Source organism: Sander lucioperca, chromosome 13 (assembly GCF_008315115.2).
Source record: "Sander lucioperca isolate FBNREF2018 chromosome 13, SLUC_FBN_1.2, whole genome shotgun sequence".
Taxonomy (NCBI): Eukaryota; Metazoa; Chordata; class Actinopteri; order Perciformes; family Percidae; genus Sander; species Sander lucioperca.
The window spans coordinates 36546054-36563779 of NC_050185.1; the positions used below are offsets into that span (position 1 = coordinate 36546054).

A 17726-nucleotide genomic window follows, 5' to 3' on the forward strand; every position below is an offset into this window, starting at 1 on the left:
CCCACCGATGTCTTCCATCATGTACGCACTCTCACTTCGCCAGCCTTTTTTTGCCCACGGCTCTGTTCTGAATGTGAGAGATAGCCACGCCCCCTGATTTGCTTCTAAGAACTGCAAATAAATAGAGGGAAATTAATAAATGTGGATTTATGGAATAAAAGTACCATGAAATAAGTAAAAGTATTCATGTATTTATGTATTTATTCATTTCTTTAACCCTCTACAGCATTGCATTGCCCTCAGGCAACGGAAAGTTTGCTTAGTCCCCATTTCCAGTACTTGTTTTTTTTAAATGATTTCAACCAATTAGAATTTTCCAAAAAGTATCAAAGAACAGTCCAATAAGATGTGGGAGCAACTATCAAGCACCATTTGAAGGCGGGACTTCCTTTCTGACACTTGGTCACAGGAGCACATGGGGTGAGAAGAAGGTAAGATTATTTGCTTTAGTAATCTTATTTAAAATGACATTAACTGTAAAAAAAAAAAATATGTTGGTGTAAAAGAAGGTGTAGAGATGCCTTTTATTAGGTTTTTGGAGTTTTTTTTTATTGTGCATGTTCAGAAATTCTGTTTTTCTTTTCGTTGCCTCAGGGCAACGTTGTGCGACAAGGGGGTTCTTTTCAAGGTGTCTTTGCAGACAATGTGTTTGCATGTATTAGTGCACAATATAAGCTCTCACTAAAGTTGTGTTCTATTTTCTTTATTTAATTCTACTTCTTTTACACATTTTTACAGAAAAATGGACACAAGATTGTTCTATGGTAGTAAAAAGCAGGATCCACTCGTTAGGCAAATCCCATCTGACAGTGAGGACAGTGAGATAGACAGCAGTGACAGTGAGGAGGAGTGGAATGGAGAAAAAGGTTTGAGCAGAAGTGCAAAATAACTTCTGAAGTTCTGACAGTAGCTAGGTTGTTCAAATGATAGGTTTATACAATAGACAGCATAAAAAAATAGGAGTCAAATAACAAGTTGTAGTTATTTTTGTTGTGTTTTCATTGGCATTGGAAACTTACTTTTCATATATTTTTATAGACTAGAGAAGAGACCACATGCGCCTTTACGCCTTCAAGTCCCAAATTGCACACAGCCTGTGCAAATCCAAAAAAGATGCCAGGAAGAGAGGGCGAACCAGTGGTGGGATCTCCCAACAGTATGAGGAGAAGAGGAGGAAGCAGGGACCAACGGCTCCCATCCCTAACCAGGATGTCCACTTGGACAATGTCTCACACTGGCAAATAATGTGTGACAGGAAGGGAAGATGCAGGGTTCCTGGGTGTACAGGAACACCCAAAGTGATGTGCAAAAAGTGCAACGTACACCTCTGTTTCACAGCAGAGAACTGCTTTTTGAAGTTTCACACGGAGTGAACGCTCATTACTAGAAGTACATGACATGACACAACTCACTACATGATATAAACCTATGTCTGTATGAAATCCAAAATGTAAATGTGTTTCAGGTGATTTTCCCTTTCTGCTTAAATGATTTGTTGACATTTAAAAAAGAATTGTGATTTTGTATTGCTCTCTGAGCATTGTTTTATTAACTGTGAATTCATAATTTGCTCTATGATTCTGTACCGTTGTTGCACAACATTGCTCTTGGGCAACAAAAAAATATTTTGGGGGGGGAGCCCCCCACCCCAAAAAAAAAAAGTTGTATCAATAAAATGTCCCCAAATGAACCAAGAAATGATGTGGAATATTTTTTATCATGTACCATCAAAATGTGTGCAGTAGAGGGTTAACATTGAATGACACGGCATTCCATAGACTACAGTAGAAAAATAGAAAGCCACCTCTCCAAAAACAACCCTCGGCAGGTATAGCAGGGCATCCAGCCAGCCCGGTCTCACGGCAGTTTGTGTAAATGTGACGTTATTTTAATCTATTGATACGTGTTCACGGGGACGTTTTTCTCGTTTTTTACGTGGTAGCCAGCACGAAAATGTGAAGTAATGTTTTTCAATGGGAAGCATATTTCGTGGTCACAGCAGAAAAATGGTAGGGAGTAGTATAAAGAGCCGAAAATTCGCGTAGAGAGGCTGGTCGGGGGGGTGGATGGGTCAACCAACACAGGACTTTCACCTGGGCGAGCGGGGATCACGTCCCGCGTGTGGCGTTTTGTTTCCAGTACTCTTCCTAATCACAACCGTCCCGTTATTGTGGCACGTCCCCCGCGGCCGTCTCCCTGTAGTGTTTTTCCTAAACCCAACCTCCGCCATCTTGTTATTGTGGCGCATCCCCAGCGGCCGTCCCCCGCGGCCGTCTCCCGGTGTGTGAGGCGTCCTTTCCCCGTAGGGTATTTCGTGCTGGCCACCACGTAAAAAACGAGAAAAACGTCCTTGTGAACACGTATCAATAGATTAAAAATAACGTGACATTTACACGAACTGCCGTGAGACTGGGTCGATCCAGCACATCACCAACTTCAGGGGACAGACCAGCGCAGCTGTGGACTCAAGCATCACACTGGTGGAAGAGCTGAACACCTTCTTTGCACGCTTTGAGACCCCACCCCAACAGTCTGCAGTCACACCACCTCAGCCCCCACATGATGTGAAAGAGATGCTCAGCAGGGTGAACCCGAGGAGAGCAGCAGGACCCAACGGTGTTCTTGGGAAAGTACTCAGGGCCTGTGCTCACCAGCTTTCACAGGTCTTCACCAACATCCTCTCCCTGACACAGGCTACCATCCCAGCCTGTCTGAAGTCAGTCACCATCATACCTGTACCCAAAATATCAAATACAGCCAGCCTTAATGACTAACACCCATCAGCACCAAGTGCCTGGAACGGCTGGTCTTGGGTCACATCAAAGACTGCCTTCCTCCCTCCGTTGACCCCCACCAATTCGCTTACAGAGAAAATAGATCAAATGAGGATGCCATAGCCATCACCCTACACTCCGCGCTGAGCTACCTGGAGCACAGAGAGAGCTATGTCAGGATGTTCTTCATCGACTACAGCTCAGCCTTCAAGACAATCATCCCCGACATCCTGGTCAACAAACTGTCTGATCTGGGACTCCACCTGCTCCTGGATCAAGGACTTTCTCTCTAACACACCCCAGACAGTTAAACTCGGACCCAACCTCTCCTCCACCCAATCATTGAGCACGGGCTCCCCACAAGGGTGTGTGCTGAGCCCACTGCTCTACACCCTCTACACCGCCAACTGCAGACCCGTCCACACCAGCAACACCATACTGAAGTTTGCTGACAACACGACAGTGGTGGGGCTGATATCCGACCTCTCCTGGATGGCAAACACCACAGCTGTCATTAAAAAGGCACAGCAACGCCTGCACTTCCTGCGAGTGCTCAGGAAGAACAACATTGGCAAGCAGCTGCTAGTGACCTTCTACTGCTCCACCGTCGAGAGCATCCTGATGTACTGCATCACAGTGTGGTTCTCCCACTACACTGAGGCAGAACGGAATAAGCTCCAGAGAGTGGTCAACACTGCACAAAGGATCATCGGCTGCACCCTCCCTGAAGGACATCCACTCATTACGCTGCTTCTGCAGAGATAAGGCAATCATTAAGGACTGCTCTCATCCTGCCTCCCCCCTGTTTGACCTGCTGCCCTCTGGCAGGAGCTTCAGGACCAGGACCAGGACAAAATGGTAAATGAGACATAGTATATATAGCTAAATACTTCCTCAGCTAACCTACAACCATTGTTCAAAGTTCAGCAAACTTAACCTAGTTAGCTAGGGTTTCTTTTTTAGTTTGCACTTTTAAAGCAGAGGAAGATGATCATGAAGAAACCTGGATGTAATAAAGTACACACATGATTTCCAGTAAATGTGAAAGGAGGAACCACACTGATCAGGTGATAACAGGATAATAAAACAATACACCAAATGTGTTACTTCAGTCAAGAGTTGAGACTCCATTGTGAGTGGACGGAGCGGAGCAGAGGGAGAAGAAGGAAGGCTGAGGCAGGGTGAGTGTTAATACAACATTAGAGTCATCTGGTGGATATACAGCAGCCTGATTGATGGGAGAATAGTAAACCTAACACTGATCCAAGAAAATGGACCTAGGTGCCATCCTGGATGGGTTCGTTTATTGTGTGTGTGTGTGTGTGTGTGTGTGTGTGTGTGTGTGTGTGTGTGTGTCCGTGCGTGTGCGCATGCGTGTGCGTACGTGCGTGTGTGTGTGTGTCTGTGTATGTGTATGTGTATGTGTGTGTCTGTGTGTGTGTGTGTGTGTGTGTGTGTGTGTGTGCGTGTGTGTGTGTGTGTGTGTGTGTGTGTGTGTGTGCGTGCGTGTGTGTGTGCGCGTGCGTACGTGCGTGTGTGTCTGTGTATGTGTATGTGTGTGTGTGTGTGTGTGTGTGTGTGTGTGTGTGTGTTCATTTTTCTCATGATTAATTAACTCTTAATGGTAATTTTAATGACAATGGTGGTTTTTAACAGGATTGAGTTACTATATATTTTGTCGCCACTTCAGATAGACCTGACAATATAACACGTTATCTTATATGATTCTTTTCTTTTATCTTTTATTTATTATTACAAATGGTGCAATACACAAAAGCTTTTTACTCTATTAACCTTTTCACATGATGACAGATGTGTATGTGAGTAGCATGTGTGTGAAGGTGAGATGTTTGATCGGTAAATTTAATGTATATTTATTGTATGTTTAGTAGTAAGTATATTTTTGAGCACCGTCTCAGGTAGTGCACCTGAATCTCAGTGTATATAAATACAATGACAATAAAGTAATCTTATCTCATCATGAAGTACAGCCTTAGCTAAAGCTGAACCAAGGTGTGTTTTTGGACTTTGACTAGATCCATTCAGGATAGTGTGTCCTAGCCCTGTAGATACAGTAAACTATAATATATATAGATCTTTGACTAGATGCATACAGGATAGGCAAGGCAAGGCAAGGCAGCTTTATTTGTATAGCACATTTCAGCAACAGGGCAATTCAAAGTGCTTTACATGAAAACAGAATAAAAAATTTAAAACAGTTAAAATACAAGAATAAAAGTTACAGTGCAGTATAAGAAATGAAACATTAAAGAGCAATTAAAACAGTTAAATATATAAAAGCAGATAAAATATGAGTTTCTCTTTATATGCTTATATAGATTGTTATACAGTGTCAACAATGCAACTTCAGTCTTTGTTTGTACTTAGTGTTCCATTTTTACCAATATGACAAACATCTCAAGCAGTCCGGTCCATATTTTTCCAACCATCTCACCCACAATGGGCCCAGATGCTTCGCACGGCTTTGAGCTTTCATTACTCATAATAACAGAAGCTAGTATACTTTTTTCTTACAATGTGATCGTCACCACAAGGCTCGGTTCTTTTTTCGGCAAACCTTGTAAAAACCCGGTACAGCCCTGCAGACAAAAACCTTTCAGTAGTCAATAACTTTTTCTTAAACTACCTTATTTCCTTCTGCAGTCTGTCTCTAAATAGACAGGGACCCCCTTGGAGTATGTTAGTCTATTTGTATTTAGGCCTTCTGCCTAATTTTAGTTAGTTTTCTTCTTCTAACTCTTGATCAGCCCGACGTCTGACTCTTCTGTTATTCCCTTGCCATGCTGTGTCAGAGAATTAATCAGATATATGCCCGTTTCTGCAAGAGAATGTCACTTGTAATATAACAAATGAACAGTTATTTAAAGAAAGGCAACATCAAATAGATAGGTCTTCAGCCTTGATTTAAAAGAACTGAGAGTTGCGGCAGACCTGCAGTTTTCTGGGAGTTTGTTCCAGATATGTGGAGCATAGAAACTAAACGCTGCTTCCCCCTGTTTAGTTCTGACTCTAGGGACAACAAGCAGACCTGTCCCAGACCACCTGAGAGGTCTGGGTGGGTCATACTGTACTAGCAGATCAGAAATGTATTTAGGCCCTAAACCGTTTAGTGATTTATAAACCAACAAAAGTATTTTGAAATCAATTCTTTGAGGCACTGGAAGCCAGTGTAGAGACTTCAGTACTGGCGTGATGTGATCCACTTTCTTGGTCTTAGTGAGGACTCGAGCAGCAGCGTTCTGAATCAGCTGCAGCTGTCTGATTGATTTTTTAGGGAGACCTGTAAAGACTCCGTTACAGTAGTCTAGTCTACTGAAGATAAAAGCATGGATAAGTTTTTCCAAGTCCTGCTGAGACATAAGTCCTTTAACCCTTGATATATTTTTAAGGTGGTAATAGGCTGACTTTGTAATTGTCTTAATGTGGCTGTTAAAATTCAGGTCTGAGTACATGACTACACCAAGATTTCTGGCTTTGTCTGTTGTTTTTAACATTATCGTTTGAAGTTAATCGTTCCTCTTTTGCTCCAAAAACAACCACCTCAGTTTTTTCTTCATTTAATTTAAGAAAGTTCTGGCACATCCAGTCGTTAATTTTCTCAATGCACTTAGTCAGTTGTTGTATTGGACTATAGTCTCCTGGCGATAAGGTTATATAAAGTTGTGTGTCATCCGCATAACTATGGTAGCTTATTTTGTTGTTTTCCATAATTTGAGCCAGTGGAAGCATGTAGATGTTAAACAGGAGAGGCCCCAGAACGGAGCCTTGGGGAACTCCGCACGTCATATTTGTATGCTCAGATGTATAATTCCCTATAGACACAAAGTAGTCCCTATTCTTTAAATAAGACTCAAACCACTTTAGTACTGAGCCAGAAATGCCAACCCAGTTTTCCAATCGGTCTAGTAATATGTCATGGTCGACCGTATCAAATGCAGCACTGAGATCAAGTAGTACCAAGACTGAAATTCTGCCACTATCTGTGTTTAAGTGGATGTCATTAAAGACTTTAACAAGAGCTGTCTCAGTGCTGTGGTGTGGTCGAAAACCCGAAGGCATCAAAACTGTTGTTTAGTGACAAGAAAAGGGTCAGTTGTTGAGAAACCGTTTTTTCAATGATTTTACTTAAAAATGGAAGGTTTGATATCGGCCTATAGTTGCTCATTAATGACATGTCTAGATTGTTCTTTTTTAAGAGTGGCTTAATGACTGCAGTTTTCAGGGCCTGTGGGAAGATACCTGAGAGAAGAGACGTGTTTACAATCTGTAGAAGATCTGTAGCCAAACAATTTGCAACATTTTTGAAAAGGCCCGTTGGTAGAATATCAAGGCAACATGAGGAGGTTTTCAGATGTTGTATAATGTCCTCCAGGTTTTTACGGTTAATCATATGAAATTGGGTCATATTGGAATCTGTTTTGCCTGGACACTGTGACAACACATACCCTGTACTCGATATGGAAGCACTGACTGTTTGTCTAATTTTCTGAATTTTGTCATTGAAGAAGGTGGCAAAATCATTGCAGGCCAGAGATAGTGTGTCCTAGCCCTGTAGATACAGTAAACTATAATATATATAGATCTTTGACTAGATCCATTCAGGATAGTGTGTCCTAGCCCTGTAGATACAGTAAACTATAATATATATAGATCTTTGACTAGATGCATTCAGGATAGTGTGTCATTGCCCTGTAGATACAGTAAACCTTGATCATAAGGAGAAGGATCACTCTTAAAGGGATACCTCACCATATGCAGGAAACTTCATTACAGACGGAATACTCGCCACACTACGCAAGCTTTGCCTGCTACAGGACCAGCATCTCAGCCTGCAGTGTTGCCTGATGCCGCTTGAAATGCGAAACGAGTGCAGGAGTTCGAGCTAGGTGGAAAGCTAATGCTAGCCGGTCACCTGTCCCATCCATCCTGCTTGCAAGTGTCCGCTCATTAGACAACAAACTGGACTACATCCAACTTCAACTTAACTCCCAACGCAAGTTCAGAGACTGCTGTGTTTTTGTTTTTTGTGGAAACATGGCTGAACAACAGTGTACCGGACACTGCTATCCAGCTACCAGGCCTGCTAGCTTTCCGAGCAGATAGAGATGCTGCTGTGTCGTGTAAGGCTCGTGGAGGTGGGCTGTGCATTTTGTGACTGTTAAATGCCGACCATTCTACATTCCACGTGAATTCACAGCTGTGTTTATACTCGGTGTTTACATCCCATCAAGCGCTAATGCTACCAATGCGTTAGCTGAACTTTACAGAGCTATCAGTGAGCTCCAAAGCACACATCCGGATGGACTATTTATTGTTGCTGGTGATTTCAACCACGCAAATCTCAAGAAAGTTCTTATATTCTACCTTCACCTCATGGTGAACCTAACTTATAACAATCAGTGCTCTGTTACAAGTCTACTTATACCCTGTCTTTTGTTGTCTGTTGTCTGTCCTGTCCCTTGTCTGTCTTAAATGCTCTACTTGAAGTAGTAATTGCAATTTATCTATAGTCTATAATGTGTGTGCACTAAATGTAGCCTGTCTCATATGTTGTTTTTATATATTGTCGTTTTTATAAAATGTTGTTTTTATATATATTGTCTTTTATCCACATGAGCCAAAAATACATTTTCTGGCTTTTCTCGGTCTAGAAGGCATCAACTTCTAAAATGATTTCACATTTCTACTACATAAATGACCCAATTTAAATACATATTCATCTTTCCAGCTGTGAAATATCCCTTTAAATATTAACAGATTTCAGATTTAAAGGTGCTGTAGGTAGGATTGCGAAGATCCAGGACTTAGCCAAAAAATGTGAACATCGACAACGTCTCAGTGCCTCCCCCTTTTCTGCTAAAGCCCAAAACGGTCTCCTAAGCCCCTCCCCCCACAATTTAGACACCCCCTCTGGCCCTGATTGGTGCATCTGAACAGGGAGAGGTGGATTTTTGCAAATCACACTACAGGCTGTAGGTGGTGCCTACAATGACCTGCTTCATGTAGTTCTACTGGAACATAGGGTCAGTTTCAGCAAATATGACAGAAAGGTAGTTTTATAAGTTTTACCTACTGCACCTTTAAAAATGTCTGCAGAGTTGCAGTGCTGGCTGGTTTTATTATACTACTACTGTGTGTGTGTGTGTGTGTGTGTGTGTGTGTGTGTGTGTGTGTGTGTGTGTGTGTGTGTGTCCGTGTGTGTCTGTGTGTGCGTGTGTCCATGTGTGTGTGTGTGTGTGTGTGTCCATTTGTGTGTGTGATGGTGTGTGTTTTTGTGTGCCTGTGTGAGTGTCTGTGTGTGTGTGTGTGTGTGTGTGTGTGTGTGTGTGTGTGATGGTATGTGTATGTGTGTGTGTGATGGTGTGTGTGTGTGTGTGTGTGTGTGTGTGTGTGATGGTGTGTGTGTGTGACTTTGTTTTTTCCTCTAAATGTTGTGAGCTCCCAGTCAGTGTTCCTGTTCTACCTCTCAGACTGACTTCAGATCAGAAGATGAATTATTTGGAAGAAGAGGACGGAGCAGTGTTTGTAGTATCCAACTGTCAGTCTGTGATGAGTGACTGGTCCAATCATTATCCTCCATACTTCAGTAATGAACCTGGACACTTAGACACAAAGTAAGACAACTACTAACTCATTTAATGATTCATTTTCTCTGCCATGTTTGTTTAGATTTTTCTGTTGCTTTTGTGTTGGTATATTAAAGTTTTTATGTATGTTCTTCTGAAGGCCAAGAACAAACATACATGACTCACTGATGTAAAAGTTATTTGAGGGCAGGAAATGATAAAATGTAGATTTGGATCACTTCTGTTTTTTTAGAATATTTAAATTACATTCATGACTTCATTTGATAAAAAAAAAAAAAAACTTGATTTAGTAAAAAGGAAACAGTCTGGACTTGAACCTGAGAGACCACTGTTACATGTTGGTCTTCCTCAATATTCAGACCACTTCTAACCTCTGTGGAAACCTAACTGACTCTCAACAGTTTGGACAAATATTGATATGTTTCAACAACAATCAAAACATAATTTTAGTGATAGTGATCATCTTTCTCTGAGTTCAGTAGGAACTCAGAGAAAGCACCAGCTATCTATCATTTAAAACCACACTCATGAGATGGATTAAAAACAATTAAAACTGCATCATCAATAGCTGGTTTACCTCATCCTAGGTACTGCCCTTCTTTGTATTGTACTTATTTTTTATTTATTGTATTTGTCCCTTTCTCTTTTCTCTTCTTAATTTGCTTTCTATCTTTCTTGCATTCTTTTCTATTAATGTAATATGATGATGCGTTGACCTGCCCAGGGACTACAGATGAAAATAAGCTTTTTTGCTAACTCTGGCACATTTACATATTGAGTGTAAACAAAAAATGTCAATTGATGTATATTGTACCTTTTAAATAAATAAATAAATGTCTTCACAGAGAGTGGATAAGTGATGGTTCTGAGGAGGAGCAGCCATCCATAATAAGAGCTGGACTGCAGATAGCCAATCAGAGCAGAAGTAAGTCCGTCCGTCTGTATGCTGGTGTCTTCATGTCTGAACTAGGGTTGCACAATATAGACAAAATGTGATATTGCAATTTCGATTATGAATATTTCAATATCGATATTAATTTTTAAACATACAGTATGTCAAATTACAAAAGTTACGGGAAAACGCATCAAAATAGATTCATAACAAATTAATTACGTTTTCTTACAACACAACGTTTATTTCAACTGACAGTCATATTGGACAGGTACAACATGAATAAATAAATAACGACCATGTCTACATAACAGGAAATGTTTTACTGGTTGTACAGTATAAAATGGAGCCGCGTGCTGACGTGCACTAACATGTGCAAGTGGCACGGGAACTGGCCAATGAAACATGATCATTATAACGTTTCAAGCGGGCTCTAAATCAAACGCAACTAAGCCACACAGTCAGCGGACGCGACTCAGCGCTCCACAAAATATTGCATACTTATTGCGACACTTTCGATATATTGCGATAACGATATTGAGACAATATATCTTGCACCCCTAGTCTGAACACACCAAACACACAGACACACACACACACAGGCAGAAACAGCAGAAAGAGGCCTGAAGGCTGAAATTAGTGTGATTTGGCCGACTGATGTCTGAATGCAGACAGATGATACATCAGGGTTGACATAACTAATGTTTGGATAAAAGCGTATGGACTTTCATGTGAAAAAACCAAAATAGTTTTATATTTTAGTTAAAGTTTGCATTAGATAATGCCTCATTTCAGAAAACTTATAACATATGAAATAATTTTGTTAATATCAGTAACCAGCTGTGATATCTGTTAGTTTTTACCTGAAGTGTTGAGAGGAACCTGCAGCAGAACCAAGTTATTTATATCTGAAACAAACCAGACACTCACACACATACACACAGACACACAGAGACACACACACACACACACACACACACACACACACACACACACACACACACACACACACACACAAACAAACACACACATACACACACCAGTTGGAGAGTAGAAGATAAAAACCAACCAACCAAACAGGAAGAATATTCTAATATATGAAAGATGCTGACAACATCCCATAATATCCAGAATGAAATGAAGGAGTTTTATCGCCCTCTGCTGATCAATGTGTTAAACTCAACAGGATTAATAAATGTTACATATTCAACTCTGATTCATGACATTTGATTCATATTTCACCAAAGTTAGTTTATTCAACATTGTGTTTACTTACATTTATCTTCTTTATTAAAACTAATCCATTCATAAATATCCAAATATCCTGTAACTACATTTGGATGATCAGAAAAAAACGCTGTTGTTTTGCATTACATTACATGTCATTTAGCTGACGCTTTTATCCAAAACTACTTCAAATCAACCCTCATGTTGTCCTCGGGTCAAATTTGTTTTTCAAAGTTTTTTTTATATCAGAAATATGGGATGTTGATATAATTAACAAAAATGTCAAAAAAGTGACAAAACGTTGGGAAAAGTGTGAAAATTGTTGGAAAAAGCTTCAAAAACAATGGAAGAAAATGTAAAAAAACTTTGAGAAAGCGCCCAAAACTTCGAAATAGTGACAAAAACGTTGGAAAATAAGCGACAAATCGCCAGACAAAGCAACAAAAACAAACATTAAAAAAGTTTTAAAAATGTTCAATAGTCAAGGGAAAGACAATACAAGTGTTAAGTGTGAGGAACATGTTTATAGTGATGGAGGAAAATGGAGCACCCAGAGAAAACTCAGGGCACTGGGAGAACATACAAACTCCACGTAGACACTGGGAGAACATACAAACTCCACGTAGACACTGGGAGAACATGCAAACTCCACGTAGACACTGGGAGAACATACAAACTCCACGTAGACACTGGGAGAACATGCAAACTCCACGTAGACACTGGGAGAACATGCAAACTCCACGTAGACACTGGGAGAACATACAAACTCCACGTAGACACTGGGAGAACATGCAAACTCCACGTAGACACTGGGACAACATGCAAACTCCACATAGACACTGGGAGAACATGCAAACTCCACGTAGACACTGGGAGAACATGCAAACTCCACGTAGACACTGGGAGAACATGCAAACTCCACGTAGACACTGGGAGAACATACAAACTCCACGTAGACACTGGGAGAACATGCAAACCAGATGAACAGATGCATTGGGTGAGTACTGTAGATACACCGGGAGTTTGTTTGAATCATGTGGGAGAGAAAGGGATTTGTGAGTGAAGTAGAGAAAAGTGTAGTGGGTGAGGAAAAAGAAAAAGAAAAAAAAAAAACAGGTGAAGGTGTGTGTGGGGAACAGACAGGTGAGAGCAGGTAAACAGAGGAGGGATAGTCAAGGGCAACCTGGTCTCTCAGAATTCCGTGAAATGAACACGCCCCCTTAACTCAAAATCTGTGGCAGTTTCACAGAATCGCCGAAAATTCCGCGACAGGCCCACGGAAGTGATGCCTATGTTAGTCAATAACAGACATCATCCGTGGTCTACGCACAGATTCTCTGATCACAGCACGATTCTTTCTGCCAGTCAGGCTGCAGCAGAGAAGCTGCATACATTATTGGTATTTTTAGCCTTATAACCTCTATTTTAATCAACATTTATTCACCAGATATTATCAAGGTTTATATGTATTTCTTTTAATGTAATTATTGCAGTCTTATTACCGGTGAAATATTACAGTATGCTTTAATACAGAACACTACGTTATTAGCCGAGCTGGGCTCATATCAGAGAATCAGACAGCGATCAGATATATGTATGTATGTATATATATACATTGAACTGGGGAAAAAGCCAAGCCCTTGCTGTTGGTGAATGGCATGATGGTCTCCCAGTTCTCCTCCAAAGCCTGGCTTGGAAAAATGACGGCCTAAAGAACTTTGGTCTATTCCTCGGTAATGAGGTCATGGTGCAGAGAAACTGGGAGACCATCATGGTAAAAAAATTTAAAACAAAATGAGTAAATGGAAGTGGTTGCTCCCTCAAATGTTTTATAGAGGCAGAGTTTTAGTTTAAAACAATCTCGTTGCATCTCTTTTGTGGCACCGGTTATCTTGTGTAAAACCCCCGTCAGGCCTACCGGCTCAGATCCAGAGAGTATAAATGGTGGATTTCCTTTGGGAGTGCTGATTTTATCAAGAGAGGAGGGTGGACAGGGCCTTGGCCAACTGGCCAGCAGAAGGGCCACCTTCAGACTTCAGTTCATACAGAAATTTCTGACGAGAAACTATTTAGTAAGGTAGGGGAGGTTTTCTTCAAACAAATGTTAATCCTTGGGTTCAGGTACAGTAAGTTAATATCAGCTGTTGAACTTCATCCTGGGCCAATCAAAGATGGCGGTGTATGTGAGCAGGAAGAGGAAGGTGGATGACTCTGTTGATATTGATGTAAATCTACTGTTCTCTCGGATGGTGAAAGTCAGAATCAGGATTGATTTTAATTATTATAAACAGATGAAGGATGTGGATCAGTTCAGTGAGATCTGGGCCCATGGTGATGTGTTGAGCTCTGTTGAAAGAGACCAGCTCATCTTTTCTCATTAGGTGTCATGTATTTAAGTGTATATGTATGTGTACATTATTTATTGGCCTGTTGAAAATAGATTATTTTTTGTAAATAACAAGATGGAACATTGATAAAGTTCCTTTAAAAATCAAATCTCTCTCTCTATCCCTCTCTCATTCTCTCTCCCTCTCCCTGTCCCTCTCCCTCTCCCTCCCTCTTCCTCTCTCTCTCTCAGTTGTCATCGAAGAAAACTTCTGGGGTGAAAACAGAGGTAAACAGAGCCAGTAACTGACATTTGGATATTGGCAGTAACAAAAAAAAGAAATTCTCGCTGCACATGTAACGTGTCTCCCACTCTCCCTCTCTCTCTCTCGCTCCCTCTCTCCCTCCCTCCCTCTCTCTCTCTCTTCCTATCTGTCTCTCTCTCTCTCTCTCTCTCTCTCTCCTTCACTCTCTCACTCTCTTCCTCTCTCTCTCTCTCTCTCTCCCTCCCTCTTCCTCTCTCTCTCTCAGTTGTCATCGAAGAAAACTTCTGGGTTGAAAACAGAGGTAAACAGAGCCAGTAACTGACATTTGGATATTGGCAGTAACAAAAAAAATAAATTCTTACTGCACACGTAACGTGTCTCCCCCTCTCCCTCTCCCTCTCTCTCTCTCTCTACCAATCTCTCCCTCCCTCTCTCTCAGTTGTCATCGAAGAAAACGTCTGGGTTGAAAACAGAGCCGCACTACCAGGAGGCGGGGGAGGGGGCGGCGGAGGTGGTGGGGGTGGAGTGGGCGGAGGCGGCGACGGTGGCGATTATATCTGCTGCTCCTTCTGCTCCTGCTTTAACTTTTTATTCATGTGCTGTTAGGAAGGCTAAGAGTGTAATGAGATTGTGTCTGGAAATGATTATTTATTATCACTGAGAGAATTCTTTGATTTGAGCAAACAAAGGTCTCAATAAATTATGTTACACTGTTAACCATTTCCTGTATATTTAATATAATATATATATAATTTATGTTTGTGTGTGTGGGTGTGTGTGGGTGTATGTGTGTGCGTTTGTGTTTATCTGTGTGTGTGTGTGTGTGTGTGTGTGTGTGTGTGTGTGTTCAGAGAAAACGAAAGTAAAAGTTACATCCCATGAACCAGGTGGTTCAGTGTTTTCATAGTATTATATGAAAACCTATATTGACCATATCAAGTTTAATTGTGTTGAAACTAATTCCACAATTAATCTCCCACCCTTCATAGACTCTAGCTGTCACTCAGCAGTTAGGTGACTCTTCTCATCATTTGATCTCGGTCTAATGGGGACGAGAGAAGCTGTAAAGTCACATTCTGTTCTCCAGCTGCTTTGTCTGACAGAAGGGTGTAACTTTGGGTTTAACACTGAGATCTCCAACTATGTAGGGAGGTCACCGAACATGTCACACAAGAGTGGGATAATAATTGTACACACAAACACACACACACACAGACATGCACACACACCAACACACGCACACACACGCACACACACACACACACACACACACACACACATACACACACACACACACACACACACACACACACATATGCACACACACACACACACACACACACACACACACACACACACACACAGACTGAAATAGAAGGAGAAAAGTGTTCTTTTCATTCTTGGTGGGTACATTATATAAAAGTTTAAGAGCTATAGTCAAGATTGTCAAGTATTGTCAAGAGTTAAGTCAGAATGAAGCCTGGAGGCTGAAATGAGTGTGATTTGGTTACAGTTTTTAACAATCACTTTGGCACTAATTTCAGAACCTTGACGTAATTTTTCAAAACTCTAGACACTAAACTCACAACCAACGATCAAAATGCACATTTTTCAAAACTCTAACACTTTCTTCAATTGCTTAGATCCAACACACATAAACCTGAGATCAGCTGTTCATTTAACAAAGATCAGCTGTTCAATATGACGCAACTTAACATCAAAGTACTACTACTTCAAAAAGTAATTCACACATTACATTTCAGATGACTGTCTATTCATTTCATTACTATTAATCCATACAACTGCTCTAAATGATAAGTAACTGTTGCATTACTCTTAATGACTAGTTGTATGGAGACAAACAATATTCCATGTTTAGATCATGGAAGTTTCTAGATACCGAGATTCATTGTCACCAATTAGTGTGGAGCATGAACCTATCAGAATACAGTATCTATGGATGTAATATTTCATCATCCTTCTTTACTGTAATGTACTACTCTTTATCAGACACTGTTTCTATGGTCCCATGTACCACCTTTGAGACTATTTACAGTATTGACAGTACTGCACTGTATGCATGCAGACCCTTGGAATTGCTTGTTACTGTTGATTGAGATACTGTATATACTTTATATATTTATACTGTATATATACATATACATATATACTCATACCACATTGTTCGCCATGCCCGAAGGTTTTTTCCAAAATCTTTGGCTAATTGTGATGTAGATGAGAACCTGCGGCCAAATCCACAAGACAGAGTTGATGAAGATGTAGAAGTATAGTAATCACATCTTTGTTTTGGTTTTTAAAGTACAAGCAAGTTGAGGAATACTGCATTTGATGTTTTACAGTACTGTCTTTTCTCTTTCTTAGCTAATTATTTTACTTTGATTCTAATAAACCTATGTTGTGATTGTACTGTATTGTTTTAATTTCAATACATTTCAGGTTTTGTTCAATGATTCCACTGTGTCTGTAGTATTCTCTCTACTACTGCAGTACTTTTACAGGGATGTATTTACATCTAGTACCATAATGAAACATGTATCACCTATTTTGTACTACAATATTTAATGATTGTATGAAGGATGACCCAGTGAACTATGGGTGATCTAAAGTAACGTTTCAATGGTATTTCACAATAAATTTGTTTTTTGAACCAATGATTGTGCAAATGCAAGATGTGTTTAAAGATATGAATGAATGATGTAATGTTTTGAACATTAGACAGCCTGTGTTACAAGTGATGATCGTTTTGAGTTTTGTGTCTAGAGTTTTGAAAAATGACGTCAAGGTTCTGAAATTAGTAGCAAAGGGATTGTAAAAAAACTGTAAATAGCAGACAGATAATACATCAGAGATGACACAACTAACCTTTTTGGATAAAAGCTTTTATCTTCTTTACAGAAATATATGTATTGTATTTAGACTTTTGTTTTCTCAATTCAAAGAATTCTCTCAGTGATAAGTTATCACATCGTTACACTCAGGACTGAGACACATTTGTATTTCATGTTTTATTTGAAATGATTGCAACAGCATAAAAAACAGATACAGCAGCTGCAGCAGATACTATCACCGCCATCGCCGCTTCTGTCCGCATCACCCACGCTACGAGCGCCCCCTCCACCGCCTCCTCCGCCTCCACCGCCTCCACCGCCACCTCCGCCGCCTCCACCGCCTCCTCCGCCTCCACCGCCACCTCCGCCGCCTCCACCGCCTCCTCCGCCTCCACCGCCACCTCCGCCACCGCCGCCTCCACCGCCTCCTCCGCCTCCACCGCCACCTCCGCCGCCTCCACCGCCTCCTCCGCCTCCACCGCCACTTCCGCCACCGCCGCCTCCACCGCCGCCGCCACCGCCGCCGCCACCGCCGCCACCGCCGCCACTACTCATCTTGATGGATGGATGGATGGATAGATAAATAAATAGATAGATGGATGGATGGAAGGATGGATGGATGGATCTGAGGAAAGCAGAAATAGTTTGAATATATTATGGAGTAAAAAGAACTTTGTTTATATATATATATATATATATATATATATATATATATATATATATATATATATATATATATATATATATATATACACACACAGTAGTAGTACAATAAAACCGGCCAG

The 17726-nt window shown here is 40.8% G+C and overlaps 1 protein-coding gene and 1 long non-coding RNA gene across 2 annotated transcripts in view; both read right to left on the reverse strand.

Annotated features, from left to right (window-relative positions):
- LOC116061962 overlaps positions 1 to 3288 on the reverse strand; it is a 15710-nt gene extending 12422 nt beyond the window's left edge. Inside the window, exon 1 of the long non-coding RNA XR_004107868.2 lies at positions 3278 to 3288. This is a non-coding gene — a long non-coding RNA (uncharacterized LOC116061962). The remainder of the gene's footprint in view (positions 1 to 3277) is intronic.
- The window catches only part of LOC116036424 (bromodomain-containing protein DDB_G0280777-like), a 1700590-nt gene that overhangs the window by 1281671 nt on the left and 401193 nt on the right, over positions 1 to 17726 (reverse strand). The window lies entirely within an intron of this gene.